The sequence below is a fragment of the Anomaloglossus baeobatrachus genome, chromosome 4 (assembly GCF_048569485.1).
Source record: "Anomaloglossus baeobatrachus isolate aAnoBae1 chromosome 4, aAnoBae1.hap1, whole genome shotgun sequence".
Classification (NCBI taxonomy): Eukaryota; Metazoa; Chordata; class Amphibia; order Anura; family Aromobatidae; genus Anomaloglossus; species Anomaloglossus baeobatrachus.
Genome location: NC_134356.1, coordinates 433,335,371 through 433,351,004, shown reverse-complemented (window position 1 = coordinate 433,351,004; position 15,634 = coordinate 433,335,371). Strand labels below are relative to the sequence as shown.

The window sequence follows — 15,634 nt, the reverse complement described above, 5'->3', positions numbered from 1 at the left end:
AGGCCTTTTTGAGTTCCCAAGCTCACCAGTCAATTCCTTTTTTCTCAGAATGTACCCAACTGTTGATTTTGCTACTCCAAGCATGTCTGCTATCTCTCTGATGGATTTTTTCTTTTTTTTCAGCCTCAGGATGTTCTGCTTCACCTCAATTGAGAGTTCCTTAGACCGCATGTTGTCTGGTCACAGCAACAGCTTCCAAATGCAAAACCACACACCTGTAATCAACCCCAGACCTTTTAACTACTTCATTGATTACAGGTTAAGACGCCTTCAGAGTTAATTGCAGCCCTTAGAGTCCCTTGTCCAATTACTTTTGGTCCCTTGAAAAAGAGGAGGCTATGCATTACAGAGCTATGATTCCTAAACCCTTTCTCCGATTTGGATGTGAAAACTCTCATATTGCAGCTGGGAGTGTGCACTTTCAGCCCATATTATATATATAATTGTATTTCTGAACATGTTTTTGTAAACAGCTAAAATAACAAAACTTGTGTCACTGTCCAAATATTTCTGGCCCTGACTGTATATAATTGGGTGTCATCAGCATAGAAATGGTATTGGAAACCGAATCTGCTGATGGTTTGCCCAATAGGGGCGGTGTATAGAGAGAAAAGGAGAGGGCCCAAGACTGAGCCTTAAGGAACCCCGAAGGAGAGGGGGAGAGGTGTGGAGTAAAAGCCAGCAAAGGAAACAGTGAAGGAGCGGTCGGAGAGATAGGAAGAGAACCAGGTGAGAGCATGTCCTTGAGGCCAAAAGAGCGGAGCATGGTGAGGAGAAGTTGGTGATCCACAGTGTCAAAAGCAGCTGAGAGATTCAAGAGAAACAATAGAGAATAGTGGCCTTTAGATTTTGCTGTTAATAGATCATTTGAGACTTTGGTGAGGGCCGTTTCGGTGGAATGTAAAGAGCGGAAACCAGATTGAGAGGGATCAAGAAGTGAGTTTTCAGATAAATAGCGGATTAGCCGAGAGTGGACCAAGTGTTCCAGGAGCGTAGAGATAAAGGGAAGGTTAGAGACTGGTCTGTAGTTAGCGGCACAGTTCTGATTGAGGGAAGGTTTTTTAAGTAGAAGGGTTATGATGGCATGTTTAAATGATGAAGGAAAGATACCTGATGAAAAAGAGAGGTTAAACATTTTGGTTAGATAGATAGTGACAGCTGGGGAGAGAGCCTGAAGGAGATGTGAGGGAAGAGGGTCACTGGTGCATATTGTTGGGCGGGAAGAGGCAAGGAGACGTGTCACTTCTTCTTCTGTGAAAGGCTCGAATATTGATAGTGAGCTTGAGGTGCGGGAGAAGAGCGGATCCAGGCTCTGAGGGGATTTTTCAAAGATTTCTTTGCGGATGTCATTGATCTTTTGTAAGAAGAAAGAGGCCAGATCATCAGAGCTTAGGTTGGTGACCGGGGTCTGTGCTTTAGGGCTCAGGAGGGAGTGGAAGGTTTCAAAGAGTCGTTTAGGATTGTTGGCTAGTGAAGTGATGAGAGTGGTAAAGTATACTTGTTTAGCCAGATGGAGAGCAGAGTTATAGGTTTTGACTGAGCATGAACTTATAGTGGATGAAGTCTTCAGCTGAAAAGGATTTTCTCCACAGACGCTCAGCACACCTAGAACAGCGCTGTAAGAAACGTGTTTGAAGCGTGTGCCAGGGCTGCCGCTGCCTGTGTGTTTTTTTTCTGCATGTAGCTGGTGCAGCTTCATCCAGGTAATGTCATTCCAGGGGGCGCCGAAGTAGTGGAACGCAAATATGCCTTCCACACCAATAAAGCAGCGCTATAAAGAAATGATAATAGAGAGTAAAAAAATTCATAAGCACATGAGCACATAGCCAGGTTTTAGCCAGGATAAGGCAGGTTTATCAAAAATTCCCAGAACACCAAAAATCTACATAAAAACCAGAATAGCAAAAATAGATATTAAATATAAATTCCAGACAGTACTAGAATAGCAAACATAGGTATTCAATATGTATTCCAGATAATATATATAGTAAACCAGAGGCATACGGGTAAAATATTGTGAATATCAGTAGGTATCGATTAAATAAACAAGGTAGATAATAACCCAAAAATGAATTAACAAAAAAATTATGACCAAGAAAGTCTATACGGTAGGGTGGAAACCAACTAACGGAAATGTAGAAAGAAGGGAATTTTGTTTACTTACCGTAAATTCCTTTTCTTCTAGCTCCTATTGGGAGACCCAGACAATTGGGTGTATAGCTTCTGCCTCCGGAGGCCACACAAAGTATTACACTTTAAAAAGTGTAACCCCTCCCCTCTGCCTATACACCCTCCCGTGCATCACGGGCTCCTCAGTTTTGGTGCAAAAGCAGGAAGGAGGTAAACTTATAAATTGGTCTAAGGTAAATTCAATCCGAAGGATGTTCGGAGAACTGAACCATAACCAAAAGAACAATTCAACATGAACAACATGTGTACACAAAAGAATAAACAGCCCGAAGGGAACAGGGGCGGGTGCTGGGTCTCCCAATAGGAGCTAGAAGAAAAGGAATTTACGGTAAGTAAACAAAATTCCCTTCTTCTTTGTCGCTCTATTGGGAGACCCAGACAATTGGGACGTCCAAAAGCAGTCCCTGGGTGGGTAAAAGAATACCCCGATAAACAGAGCCGAAAGCGGCCCCCTCTTACAGGTGGGCAACCGCCGCCTGAAGGACTCGCCTACCTAGACTGGCATCTGCCGAAGCATTGGTATGCACCTGATAGTGTTTTGTGAAAGTGTGCAGACTAGACCAGGTAGCCGCCTGACACACCTGCTGAGCCGTAGCCCGGTGCCGCAATGCCCAGGACGCACCCACGGCTCTGGTAGAATGGGCTTTCAGCCCTGAAGGAATCGGAAGCCCTGAAGAACGGTAGGCTTCAAAAATCGGTTCCTTGATCCACCGAGCCAAGGTTGACCTGGAAGCCTGCGACCCCTTACGCTGGCCAGCGACAAGGACAAAGAGCGCATCAGAACGGCGCAGTGGCGCCGTGCGAGACACGTAGAGCCGGAGTGCTCTTACTAGATCTAACAAGTGCAAATCCTTTTCACATTGGTGAACTGGATGAGGGCAAAATGAAGGTAAGGAGATATCCTGATTGAGATGAAAAGGGGATACCACCTTAGGAAGGAATTCCGGGACCGGACGCAGAACCACCTTATCCTGGTGAAAAACCAGGAAGGGGGCTTTGCATGACAGCGCTGCAAGCTCCGACACTCTACGGAGCGATGTAACTGCCACTAGAAAAGCCACCTTCTGCGAAAGACGTGAAAGGGAGACATCCCGCAGTGGCTCGAAAGGTGGTTTCTGAAGAGCCTTTAGCACTCTGTTAAGATCCCATGGTTCCAGCGGCCTCTTGTAAGGTGGGACTATGTGGCAAACTCCCTGCAGGAACGTGCGGACCTGCGGAAGCCTGGCTAGACGCTTTTGAAAAAATACGGATAGCGCCGATACTTGTCCCTTGAGAGAGCCGAGAGACAACCCCTTGTCCATTCCGGATTGAAGGAAAGAAAGAAAAGTGGGTAAGGCAAACGGCCAGGGGGTAAAACCCTGATCAGAGCACCAGGATAAGAAGATCCTCCAAGTCCTATTATAGATCTTGGCGGACGTTGGTTTCCTGGCCTGTCTCATAGTGGCAATGACATCTTGAGATAAGCCTGAGGACGCTAGTAGCCAGGACTCAATGGCCACACAGTCAGGTTGAGGGCCGCAGAATTCAGATGGAAAAATGGCCCTTGAGACAGCAAGTCTGGTCGGTCTGGGAGTGCCCACGGTTGACCCACCGTGAGGTGCCACAGATCCGGGTACCACGACCTCCTCGGCCAGTCTGGAGCGACGAGGATGGCGCGGCGGCAGTCAGACTTGATCTTGCGTAACACTCTGGGCAGCATTGCCAGAGGAGGAAATACATAAGGCAGTCGAAACTGCGACCAATCCTGAACTAATGCGTCCGCCGCCAGAGCTCTGTGATCTTGAGACCGTGCCATGAATGCCGGGACTTTGTTGTTGTGCCGAGACGCCATGAGGTCGACGTCCGGCGTCCCCCAGCGGCAACAGATCTCTTGAAACACGTCCGGGTGAAGAGACCATTCCCCTGCGTCCATGCCCTGATGGTTGATGTACGCGACCGCCGTGGCGTTGTCCGACTGTATGCGGATCTGCCTGCCCTCCAGCCACCGATGGAACGCCTTTAGGGCTAGGTACACTGCCCTTATCTCCAGAACATTGATCTGAAGGGAGGACTCTGTCAGAGTCCAGGTTCCCTGAGCCCTGTGGTGGAGAAAAACCGCTCCCCACCCTGACAGACTCGCGTCCGTCGTGACCACAGCCCAGGATGGGGGCAGGAAGGATTTTCCCTTCGACAGAGAAGTGGGAAGAAGCCACCACTGAAGAGAGGTTTTGGCTGCCAGAGAAAGGGAGACGTTCCTGTCTACGGACGTCGACCTCCTGTCCCATTTGCGGAGAATGTCCCATTGGAGTGGACGCAGATGAAACTGCGCAAAGGGGACTGCCTCCATCGCTGCCACCATCTTCCCCAGGAAGTGCATGAGGCGCCTCAAGGGGTGTGACTGGGCCCGAAGGAGAGAGTGCACCCCATCTTGCAGCGAACGCTGTTTGTCCAGCGGAAGCTTGACTATCGCTGAGAGAGTATGAAACTCCATCCCGAGGTAAGTCAGTGATTGGGCCGGAGTCAATTTTGACTTTGGGAAATTGATGATCCACCCGAACCTCTGGAGAGTCTCCAGAGCAACGGCCAGGCTGTGTTGACATGCCACCCGGGAGGGTGCCTTGACCAGGAGATCGTCTAAGTAAGGGATCACCGAGTGGCCCTGAGAGTGCAGGACTGCCACAACGGATGCCATGACCTTGGTGAAGACCCGTGGGGCTGTCGCCAGGCCGAAAGGCAGTGCCACAAACTGAAGGTGTTCGTCCCCAATGGCGAAACGCAGGAAGCGTTGATGCTCTGGTGCGATCGGCACATGGAGATAGGCATCCCTGATGTCGATTGATGCTAGGAAGTCTCCTTGTGACATCGAAGCGATGACAGAGCGGCGGGATTCAATGGAAAACCGTCTGGTTCTCACATGTCTTTTGAGCAATTTGAGGTCCAAAACGGGACGGAATGATCCGTCCTTCTTTGGCACCACGAACAGGTTGGAGTAAAAACCGCGACCACGTTCCTGAAGGGGAACGGGGATCAAAACTCCTTCTGTCTTCAGAGTGTCCACCGCCTGAGCAAGTGCATCGGCTCGCTCGGGGGGCGGAGATGTTCTGAAGAAACGAGTCGGAGGACGAGAGCAGAACTCTATCCTGTAACCGTGAGACAGAATGTCTCTCACCCATCGGTCTTGGACATGTGGCCACCAGGCGTCGCCAAAGCGGGAGAGCCTGCCACCGACCGAGGATGCGGTTTGTGGAGGCCGAAAGTCATGAGGAGGCCGCCTTGGAGACTGTGCCTCCGGCGGTCTTTGGAGGACGTGACTTAGACCGCCATGCAGAAGAGTTCCTCTGGCTCTTCTGTGGCCTGTTGGACGAGGATGATTGGGATCTGGCTGAGGGCCGAAAGGACCGAAACCTCGCCTGAATTTTCCGTTGCTGAGGTCTTTTTGGCTTGGATTGGGGTAAGGACGAGTCCTTTCCCTTAGATTGCTTAATAATTTCATCCAATTGCTCGCCAAACAATCGGTCGCCAGAAAAAGGCAAACCGGTCAAGAACTTCTTGGAAGCAGAGTCTGCCTTCCATTCGCGTAGCCACATGGCTCTGCGGACTGCCACCGAATTGGTGGATGCTACCGCTGTACGGCTAGCAGAGTCCAGGACGGCGTTCATGGCGAAGGACGAAAAAGCCGACGCCTGAGAAGTCAAAGACGCTACTTGCGGAGCAGAGGTACGTGTGACCGCATTAATCTCAGACAGACAAGCTGAGATAGCTTGGAGTGCCCATAAGGCCGGGGCGAAAGATGTGTCTGTGGCTTCAAAGATGGATTTCATTAGGAGCTCTATCTGCCTGTCAGTGGCATCCTTGAGCGATGAACCGTCAGCCACTGCTACTACGGATCTAGCCGCCAGTCTAGAGACTGGAGGATCCACCTTGGGACATTGAGCCCAACCCTTGACTACGTCAGAGGGGAAGGGGTAACGTGTGTCATTAAGGCGCTTAGAAAAGCGCTTGTCCGGAAAATCTCTGTGCTTCTGGACAGCATCTCTGAAGTTAGAGTGATCGAAAAAAAGCACTCAGTGTACGTTTGGGAAACCTGAACTGGTGTTTCTCCTGCTGTGAAGCCGACTCCTCCACAGGTAGAGGCGGGGGAGATAGATCTAGCACCTGGTTGATTGACGCTATAAGGTCATTTACTATGGCGTCCCCTTCAGGTGTATCAAGATTGAGAGCAACGTCAGGGTCAGAGCCCTGGGCTGCGACCTCTGCCTCATCCTCCAGAGAGTCCTCAAGCTGAGACCCCGAACAGCGTGATGAAGTCGGGGAAGATTCCCAGCGAGCCCGCTTAGCCGGTCTGGGACTGCGGTCCGTGCCGGAGTCCTCCACGTGATACCTAGGGGCCACCCCAGGAGCATGCTGCGGCGCAGACCGAGAGGGGCCTGGGGGCGATGACCCCGCAGTGCCCGGGGCCTGTGTAAGGGCCGGTCTGGACTGTAAGGCTTCTAGTATCTTAGCAGACCATTTGTCCATAGACTGAGCCATTGATTGTGAAAGTGACTCAGAGAGTTTCTCAGCTAAAACTGCAAACTCTGTCCCTGCCGCCTGGACAGGGGAGGCCGGCGGTTCTACCTGGGCCGAGGGTCCCACCAGTGCACGAGGCTCCGGCTGAGCGAGTGCCACAGGGCCCGAGCATTGCTCACAGTGAGGGTAGGTGGAACCTGCAGGTAGCATAGCCGCACAAGAGGTACAGGTTGCAAAATAACCCTGTGTCTTGGTACCCTTGCTCCTTGTGACCGACATGCTGTTCTCTCCTAGGAGAGTAATCACTGAGGGTATATAGCCAAGGGCTAAACACTGCGGCCGAACCTAGAAAATGTATACAAATATAATATATATATATACAATTCGGCACCCTAGGGGGACCAGCACCGGTGACCGGTGTGGCTTACCGACCGCCCAGAGCAGTGTGTGTCCACCAGATTCCCTGCCTTGGGTCTCCCAGAGCTGCAGCCAGAAGTCCTCCACCGGCAGAATGTGTTTAAAACATGGCTGCCGGCGTTCTAAGGGGAGGAGGGAGCCGTGGGCGTGATCAATAAAGTGCGGGAATCTGGTGCCCCAGAGTGATGAGTGAGGGGGGAGGAGGACACTAAAGTATGCTCCAGCCCTCACAGTCGACGTCAGGCCGACCGTCCCGCCCTTACCCCTGACTGGCAGGCCCGGGGGCGGGAGTTTAATGCACTAGGCCGCAAAAGCCAGGGACTAAATTTAATACCGCGGCCGGCAAGCAGGCGCGGTCGGCGCGGTAGTCCCGGTCGTCACACAAAAACAGCAGCCGCTGCAGCGTCTGAGACCAAGTGCTCCATGCACCGTCCCCAAGGGGACACAGAGTACCTTTATGATGCAGGGCCTGTCCCTGATGATACTCAGTCTCCTGTCCGTCAGAATCCCACAGGGGCTGCGGAGGGAGCCCGGTCCCAGTGCCTGGATGACCGGTTAGGATCCCACTTCTCCCAGAGCCTCTAAGGGATGGGGAAGGAAAACGGCATGTGGCTCCAGCCTCTGTACCCGCAATGGGTACCTCAACCTTAACAGCACCGCCGACTTAGTGGGGTGAGAAGGGAGCATACCGGGGGCCCTGTCAGGGGCCCTCTTTTCTTCCATCCGATACAATCAGCAGCTGCTGCTGACTTAAAATGGGAGCTTGAGTGAATGTGTGCCTCCTTCAACACAAAGCATAAAAACTGAGGAGCCCGTGATGCACGGGAGGGTGTATAGGCAGAGGGGAGGGGTTACACTTTTTAAAGTGTAATACTTTGTGTGGCCTCCGGAGGCAGAAGCTATACACCCAATTGTCTGGGTCTCCCAATGGAGCGACAAAGAAATTAAATTATATAAAGCTAATGAAACTGAGGCATTAATTGATCCCCAAAGGGGTGAATGATTGCAATATGTATCTCCACCTGGTTTCGCATTGAAGGATCTTTTTGTTCCAGCCTGGAGGACTGGGGAACAGTGTCAATGGTTCTGAAGGTAAAGGAATCCAAGTCACCTCCATGAACTTGATTAATGTGGCGTGGAAGCGGTGTATCCCGTTTGTGCCTAATGTCCCCAAGATGTTCACTGATATGGACCCTAAACTGGCGCTTAGTCTTGCCAACGTACTTAAGGGGACACAGGCACGTGCACAGATACACCACCCCCACCGTGCGACAATTGGCAAATTGCCTATTCTGAAAATCTCGGTGAGTGGCTCTACTTGTAAAAGAATTTGAGGGTGTAATCCACCCGCAAAAGCTCCACTTGCCACATCTAAACGTACCATTATTCCTGTTGTTGTTGTTTTTTTTCTGTGTTTATGGTCTTTGACCTTTTAATACCATTATTAAAACTTATATTTTAATGGGGTTTTCTTTTTGGTAAAACTCTTCCTGAGATCTTGGCTGATTTCTTTTGACTTTCCAATGATGCTACACAAAAAAGCAGTGTGTTTCAGGTGTGCATTAGACTACATCCAGAGATTTGTCTCTAATTAACTAAGATGTTGCCAATAAACCTATCAGAAGCTTCCAAAGACATGACATCATCATATGGGCTGTCCCATATTGTTTAGTGTGTGTAAACTTTTGACTTAATGGAAAATATATTTGGAAAATATAAACAGGGATACAAGGGCAAGGTGGGGTGAGGAATATAAATAGTAACACCAGAAAGAACGAAAGGAGGGGGATAAGAATATACACAGTGACACCAGAGCAGGGATCGGGGGTGGGGGAGAGGGAGAGGGATATAAAAAGCAATGCCAGACGGAACGGGGAGGGAGGTTGGAGGGGCAGTATGCGTGAGAATATACACAGTGATGTCAGAGTGGGAGGTGGAGAATATAAAGTGACTCCACAGAGCGGGGGGAGGGAATATAAACCGTGACGCCAAAGCGGGGGGGAATTAAAACAGTGACGTGAGAGTGGAGACCTGGGGAGGATATAAACAGTGACACCTGAGTGGGCGGCGAGGGAAATATAAACAGTGACATCAGAGCGGAAATCGAAGGGGGCATATAAACAGTGATGCCAGAGCTGGGATCAGGGGGAATATAAACAGTGATGCCGGAGGTCTGTGTGTGGGGGGAGGAGAAGAATATACACAGCAATGTGGCAGGTAGCCCTAAGAGAATATACAGTAGTACTGTTATATAGGCACTGCACATATTGAGATGGCAAACTACAACACCCTGGATCATTAACCCCCATATGTAAAATAAAAAGGCACATTTAACACAAAAATACACCAAGTTGTTAAAATAAAATTCTTTCAAGAACTCATTCAGAAGCCTCCAAGCATTAATCACAAATAGCTATATACACCATGTTAATCCAAAGCCAAATATTAAAAGTGCCTCTCAATGAGAGCTCATTACCACGAGTATTGTGTAGGGTATATTCAGACATTAGAATTAACTGATCACAATCCTCAATTCGCTCACATTCACAATAACATCATCATATCCAGTATCCGAGAGGGGATATTTGTCTGTCCAAATTAATGTAAACTTTCCTAACGATGAGGTCGTGGTAATTGGAATACCTTGCATGCCATCTGCCATATACAGGGTGGTCCAAAAGTAGCTAGACAGAAAATAATAACATGGATCTGTGAAACTGACTCACTTGCCCTCAGCAACCAATCAGATTCCACTTTTCATTCTTCACAGACTATTTGGAACATGAAAGGTGGAATCTGATTGGTTGCTAAGGGCAAGTGAGTCAGTTTCACAGATCCATGTTATTATTTTCTGTCCACCTACTTTTGGACCACCCTGTATTAGTGGGCACATTTGCACCAGCTTTCCCTCTTGGCTCCTCTCACTGACCGGTCATCCCACAGGTTGGGCCAAGAGGGCCTCTACAATGTTCATGTATACACTACAAATGCTCTGCTCGCAGCTCATTCTGGGCGTACTATAGTGCTGTAGATGGACACACATTGTAGGGGCAACCTGTTATTCATCAGGCATTAAAAATCAAGTAGCTTAATATTTTGAGAGCACGACTTAGCTTCATTCACACCTCCATGTGTCACATCCTAGCTCAGACAGAACAAAGTCACATTTTCATTGACCCATTCACGTCAGCTTTATAAACGGGTCCATGCCACCGGTCTGTAAGACCAGGTCCTATTCTCATCCAGCCTGTGGATCAGACTCGGCCATTAAACTCTATAAGGATCTGTGTAAATCAATTGACACACTGAAGACTGACTTTGTACTCCAGAGCTCCATCCTAGTGTTATTAGTTTTCCACTGATCCTTGCGAAGAGTCAATGGATAAAAGAAAAGTTCAGACATACCTGCTCCACAGGAAAAAAAAAAAATTGAGAAAAAAAACAGAAGCAATGAACTTTACAAATAAGACCTCCTTCACACATCTGTACAATACACGAAAACTTTGCACGGTACTTACCTGTCCCCAGCGTTGCTGTTAATTCCGGGTCTGTGGTGAGTGCAGTAAATATGCATGAGCTTAATGAGCGGGCCCGGAAGCAACAGCAGAGACAGCAGCGCTGGAGACAGGTAAGTATAAAAATTCTTTAGTTTTTATGTAACCTGTGTTTTCTCTGGTACGTGTCATACGGATCATATCAGTGTGTGGTCCATGTGACATCTGTGCTGCCAGCAGAAAGTGGAAATGTCACCGTGTAGAGCATCGCTGGAATCAGGGTCTCTGCACCTAAGTTATGCTGCTCTCAGATTAGGTGGCAAAAACCTGGTGATAGATTCCCTTTAAGGCTACATGTGCACGCTGCGTTTTTGGCTGCAGTTTTTTTGTCAGAACTTTCTGACATTTGACTTCCCAGCAAAGTCTATGAGAAGTCAGATTTGCTATGCGCACATTGCTGTTTATTTGTCAGCGTTTTATTTGTCAATTTGTCAAAAGTTTGTGACAAAAATAAATGCAGAATGTTCATTCTTCCTGCGTTTTTGTCAACATTTGTCACAAAAACGCATGTTGTGCAAAACGCACCTACAATTACAAGCATTTTTTGTGACATTTTCAAGCTCTCTCTGACAAGGTGCAGTTTTGGCTGCAGTTTGTGAACACAAAAAGATGCAGCGTGCGCACGTAGCCTAACATGTTAAAGTAATTAGATAGGACACTACACAGGACCGCTCTAGCTGGGGAAGCATGGCTGTAAAGCCTACTCAGCAAAGGGAATGGAGAATGGTGCTTTAATGGCCTGAATATCGGGAGATTGATCCAGCAGGTGCTTTGACAAGGCTAACAGGATCCATATGCGGAGTACAGGATTAGATCTGACCCATGGATTTTTGTTAATGAAAGCCTCCTGAGGAACCCCTGTGTGTAGATCACACAGGGGGAAACACGTCGAGGAGGAGCCTACCTAATTTATTTATCTATAAAAAGCTTGTTGCATTATGATGGCCAGTGTAAGGACGGCTAAGTCTGCATGCTGACGTCTATAATATTACTGACCAAGTGCATAAAAAGCGGAAGATATTGTGGATACCTTTAACAGAAGGAATATAGTGGTATTGAGGAGCGGTGAGCAACATATAGCAAATTTTGATGCGGCTGATGTTAATACCACGAATTATAGTCCTCATCTACTAAACCTTTGTATTATTTATCAGAGTCTAACAAGGTGTAAACCTATGGACTAATATAGTGAGCCTTCTTGATGAGGAATTACTCATGGGAGACTCAACCATTTTTAGAGAAGATTTCCCAGAAAAATGCTTGAGTTGCCCACTGACTTCCATTAGACTTGGTTCACGAATTGGGCCCATCTGAGCACCCAACTGCTGGTTACGAGTACTGGGCATGGTGGTGCTCGCTCATCACTAGTTTTCAGCAAACTGGCACCGCGGGTGATGCATGCGCACACCGACATCCAACGGTCTTCAGCAAACTGGCAACTTGTTCAGGTTCAGACCTCCGATCAATAATGACCAGTGTCATTTTTCTGAAAACCATTCAACGTCAGTGTGCGCGTGCGCCGCCATTTTGCCGAAGACCCCAGGGAGATGAATGGGTGTAAGTACCAGCCTTGCTGCAGGGAGTGCTAGCATAACATTTTTTTAAATAAAGAAGCTTGCATAGACATGGAGGGGCCGCAGCAAAGCTGAAGACCCTACACACAGTCACAACCCGATGCAGTAATAGGATAGAACACCTAAACCTCTATTATGAAATAAACAAGAACCAGGCTGCAGATTGCTGCACTACAGGGATGTATTATAGCAGTATAACAGCCACATTAGGGCCATACCTTTACTGTAACATGACAGGCTCTCTGTAGGGGATGGGAACTGTTCTCAATAGAGGGAACAAGCACTGACGCCCGTGTGCGTTATCTGAGGGGTCTATGGGTAGAACGCCCCTGGGTGGATCATCTGAGGGGTCTGTGGGCAGGACGCCCCTGGGTGGATCATCTCAGGGTCTCAGGGGTCTGTGGGCAGGACGCCCCTGTGTGGATCATCTGAGAGGTCTGTGGGCAGGACGCCCCTGTGTGGGTCATGTGAGGGGGTCTGTGGGCAGGACGCCCCTGGGTGGGTCATCTCAGGGGTCTGTGGGCAGGACACCCCTGGGTGGATCATCTGAGGCGTCTGTGGGCAGGACGCCCCTGTGTGGATCATCTGAGGCGTCTGTGGGCAGGACGCCCCTGTGTGGACCATCTCAGGGGTCTGTGGCCGGGACGCCCCTGGGTGGATCATCTGAGGGGTCTGTGGGCGGGACACCCCTGGGTGAATCATCTGAGGGGTCTGTGGGCGGGACACCCCTGGGTGGAACATCTCAGGGGTCTGTGGGCAGGACGCCCCTGGGTGGATCATCTCAGGGGTCTGTGGGCAGGACGCCCCTGGGTGGATCATCTCAGGGGTCTGTGGGCAGGACGCCCCTGGGTGGATCATCTCAGGGGTCTGTGGGCAGGACGCCCCTGGGTGGATCATCTCAGGGGTCTGTGGGCAGGACCCCTCACAGAAGCACAGCACAGCCCGGGTGGAGCCGGCTCCGAGTCATCCCTGTACTCTGGGTGAGCTGGGCATTCCCACTAAGAATCCTAGGCAGACAAACAGCCCTCTCTGCAGGCACAGCCGCCATTATGAAGGCTCCTCAGCCTATACCCTCCGATACCAGGACTCCCACAGGCCACGCTCCCCACAGCGGCATACAGCACATGCATTCTGCCCCCCCGCCCCGCTCTGAGCCCCGCACTCTGCCCCCACCAATGCCCCACACACGTGCCACGGACAGGTCATTCCACTCATAGAAAACGGACCGGCTCCTCCTCCACATTCTCTCCAAACGTCTCCTTGGAAACCACGTCTCCGCCACGGACCCTGCGCTAAGCCTTCCCCAGCTGACTAACTACTCCGGCCAACGAGAGAGCGCGCCGCAGTCACGTGGCGTACGTATGCTCCGTGACGTAACGCCGGCGGTTCACCTCAGGTTACGGAGCTGTAGTTCTTGTCAGATGAGCAGAAGGAGCCATTTTGGATGTGGGCGGCTGTGCGGAGGGATTAGTGGGGTTATCTGCACTGTGTGCTGTCCATATCCCTGCTGAGCTGTAGGCGGGAATGAGAGGAGCAGCAGTGCCGTGCTCTGAGGGCGACTGAGCAGTACAGACTGGCTATGTGTGCTGAGGGGGCCATACATAGGCTGGTGGGCTTTGTATGAGCCTCGGGTCGGTCTATACAGCATTCCCCACCCTTTCTTACCCCTCTGAGGGTCCTCCGTGTGATAATGGCGTGAAAGCTGTATACAGATATGTATGTAAAGACCAGTGGCGTAACTAGAGTTTGATGGGCCCTGGTGCAAAATTTGGACCGGGGCCCCCCTCAATGTACACCGACACTTCGGGTACGGGATAATGACACCGACACTTGGCTTTTACCCTCAGCACCCAGGTTTCCCATGATCTGAAGTCCCTCTATCAGCACACAGCTTTCCTATGTTCATGATATCCATCTTTCCCTCGGCACCCAGCTTTCCCATATCAGAGCATGGGAAAGCTGGGTGCTGAGAGATGTACAGCAGAGCATGGGAAAGCCGTGTGCTGAGGGAAAGAGCCTTTTTCCCTCAGCACAAAACATTCCCATCCCATGCATGTTTGTCCCCCCCTCGTATATAGTTCTCCAAATACTATAATGACCCCCACATAGCCTTCCATATAGTATAAAGGGTCCCACATAACCCTTCATATATTAGAATGCACCCCCATAGTCCTGCATGTATTATAATGCATTTCCCATAGTCCTCCATGGATTATAATGCATTTCCCATAGTCCTCCATGTATTATTATTCACCCATAGTTCTCCATATATTATACTGCACCACAGTCCTCCATGTTTTATAACGCACCCCCATAGTCCTCCATGTATAAAGTAGCTTCCATAGTCCTCCATATATTATAATGTAGCCCCCATAGTCCTATATGTATTACAATGCAGCCCCATAAACCTTCATATTGTATTATGCAGCCCCATACTCCTCCATGTATAATGCACCCATATAGTCCATGTATAAGGTGTCCTTCATGTTTATTAAAAAAGGTATATATGGTGTGAACACTGCTCTATTAAGGGTGGTATAGAGGTGCTAGTGAGAGGACCAAGGTCCGGACTATAGAATGTAAATTCAAAACACTGCACTCTCTTCAGCATGAGGTAATAGTAAAAGAAAGTCAACAGATTCGTTTTTATCGTGCAAACCAAGTGTCTTTATTTATGAACAAAGTTAGTGGGAGGGACTAAGGGACGTTTCGGCCCAAGCTGGCCCTTCTTCATACCAAGTCACACTCCAATCATAGATGAACTAATATCACAGAGGGAATTTTTTTCTCTCTCCTTTTTAGGGGGTTTTTTGGTATAGAAATGGTGAGGCACTCCACCCAGGATAGAAGGATTGTGGTAGTAGCAAAACGCAAGCCCTTGCTCGTGCTAGCAAATGAATAACTATTGGAATTTGTCCTTTTAAGTTGGGAGAGTTCAATAACTCGTGGTCCCTTAGGTTTACAGTAAGTGGATAAGGTCACGTATAATGCACTTTTGTCTAGAAGCATAGGGGGCTTACTTGCATCTGCAGGCTTTGGGATAGGAATCTAGCAGTGGGTAATGGAGTCCTCTTTGCAGCCGTCTTCCCAGACTGTGGCTTAGAGTTATTGAACTCTCCCAACTTAAAAGGACAAATTCCAATAGTTATTCATTTGCTAGCACGAGCAAGGGCTTGCGTTTTGCTACTACCACAATCCTTCTATCCTGGGTGGAGTGCCTCACCATTTCTATACCAAAAAAACCCCTAAAAAGGAGAGAGAAAAAAATTCCCTCTGTGATATTAGTTCATCTATGATTGGAGTGTGACTTGGTATGAAGAAGGGCCAGCTTGGGCCGAAACGTCCCTTAGTCCCTCCCACTAACTTTGTTCATAAATAAAGACACTTGGTTTGCACGATAAAAACGAATCT

The 15,634-nt window shown here is 49.2% G+C and overlaps 1 protein-coding gene across 2 annotated transcripts in view; it reads right to left on the bottom strand.

The window, feature by feature from the left end:
* The window catches only part of TMEM266 (transmembrane protein 266), a 115,084-nt gene extending 101,551 nt beyond the window's left edge, over positions 1–13,533 (bottom strand). Inside the window, exon 1 of one of the 2 annotated variants that reach the window (XM_075345471.1) lies at positions 13,450–13,533. The gene's annotated coding sequence lies outside the window, so the exon portion shown is untranslated. Of the gene's footprint in view, positions 1–13,411 lie in introns of both variants that reach the window. The other variant, XM_075345472.1, reaches the window with a different exon arrangement.
* Between the last annotated feature and the right edge of the window lie 2,101 nt (positions 13,534–15,634).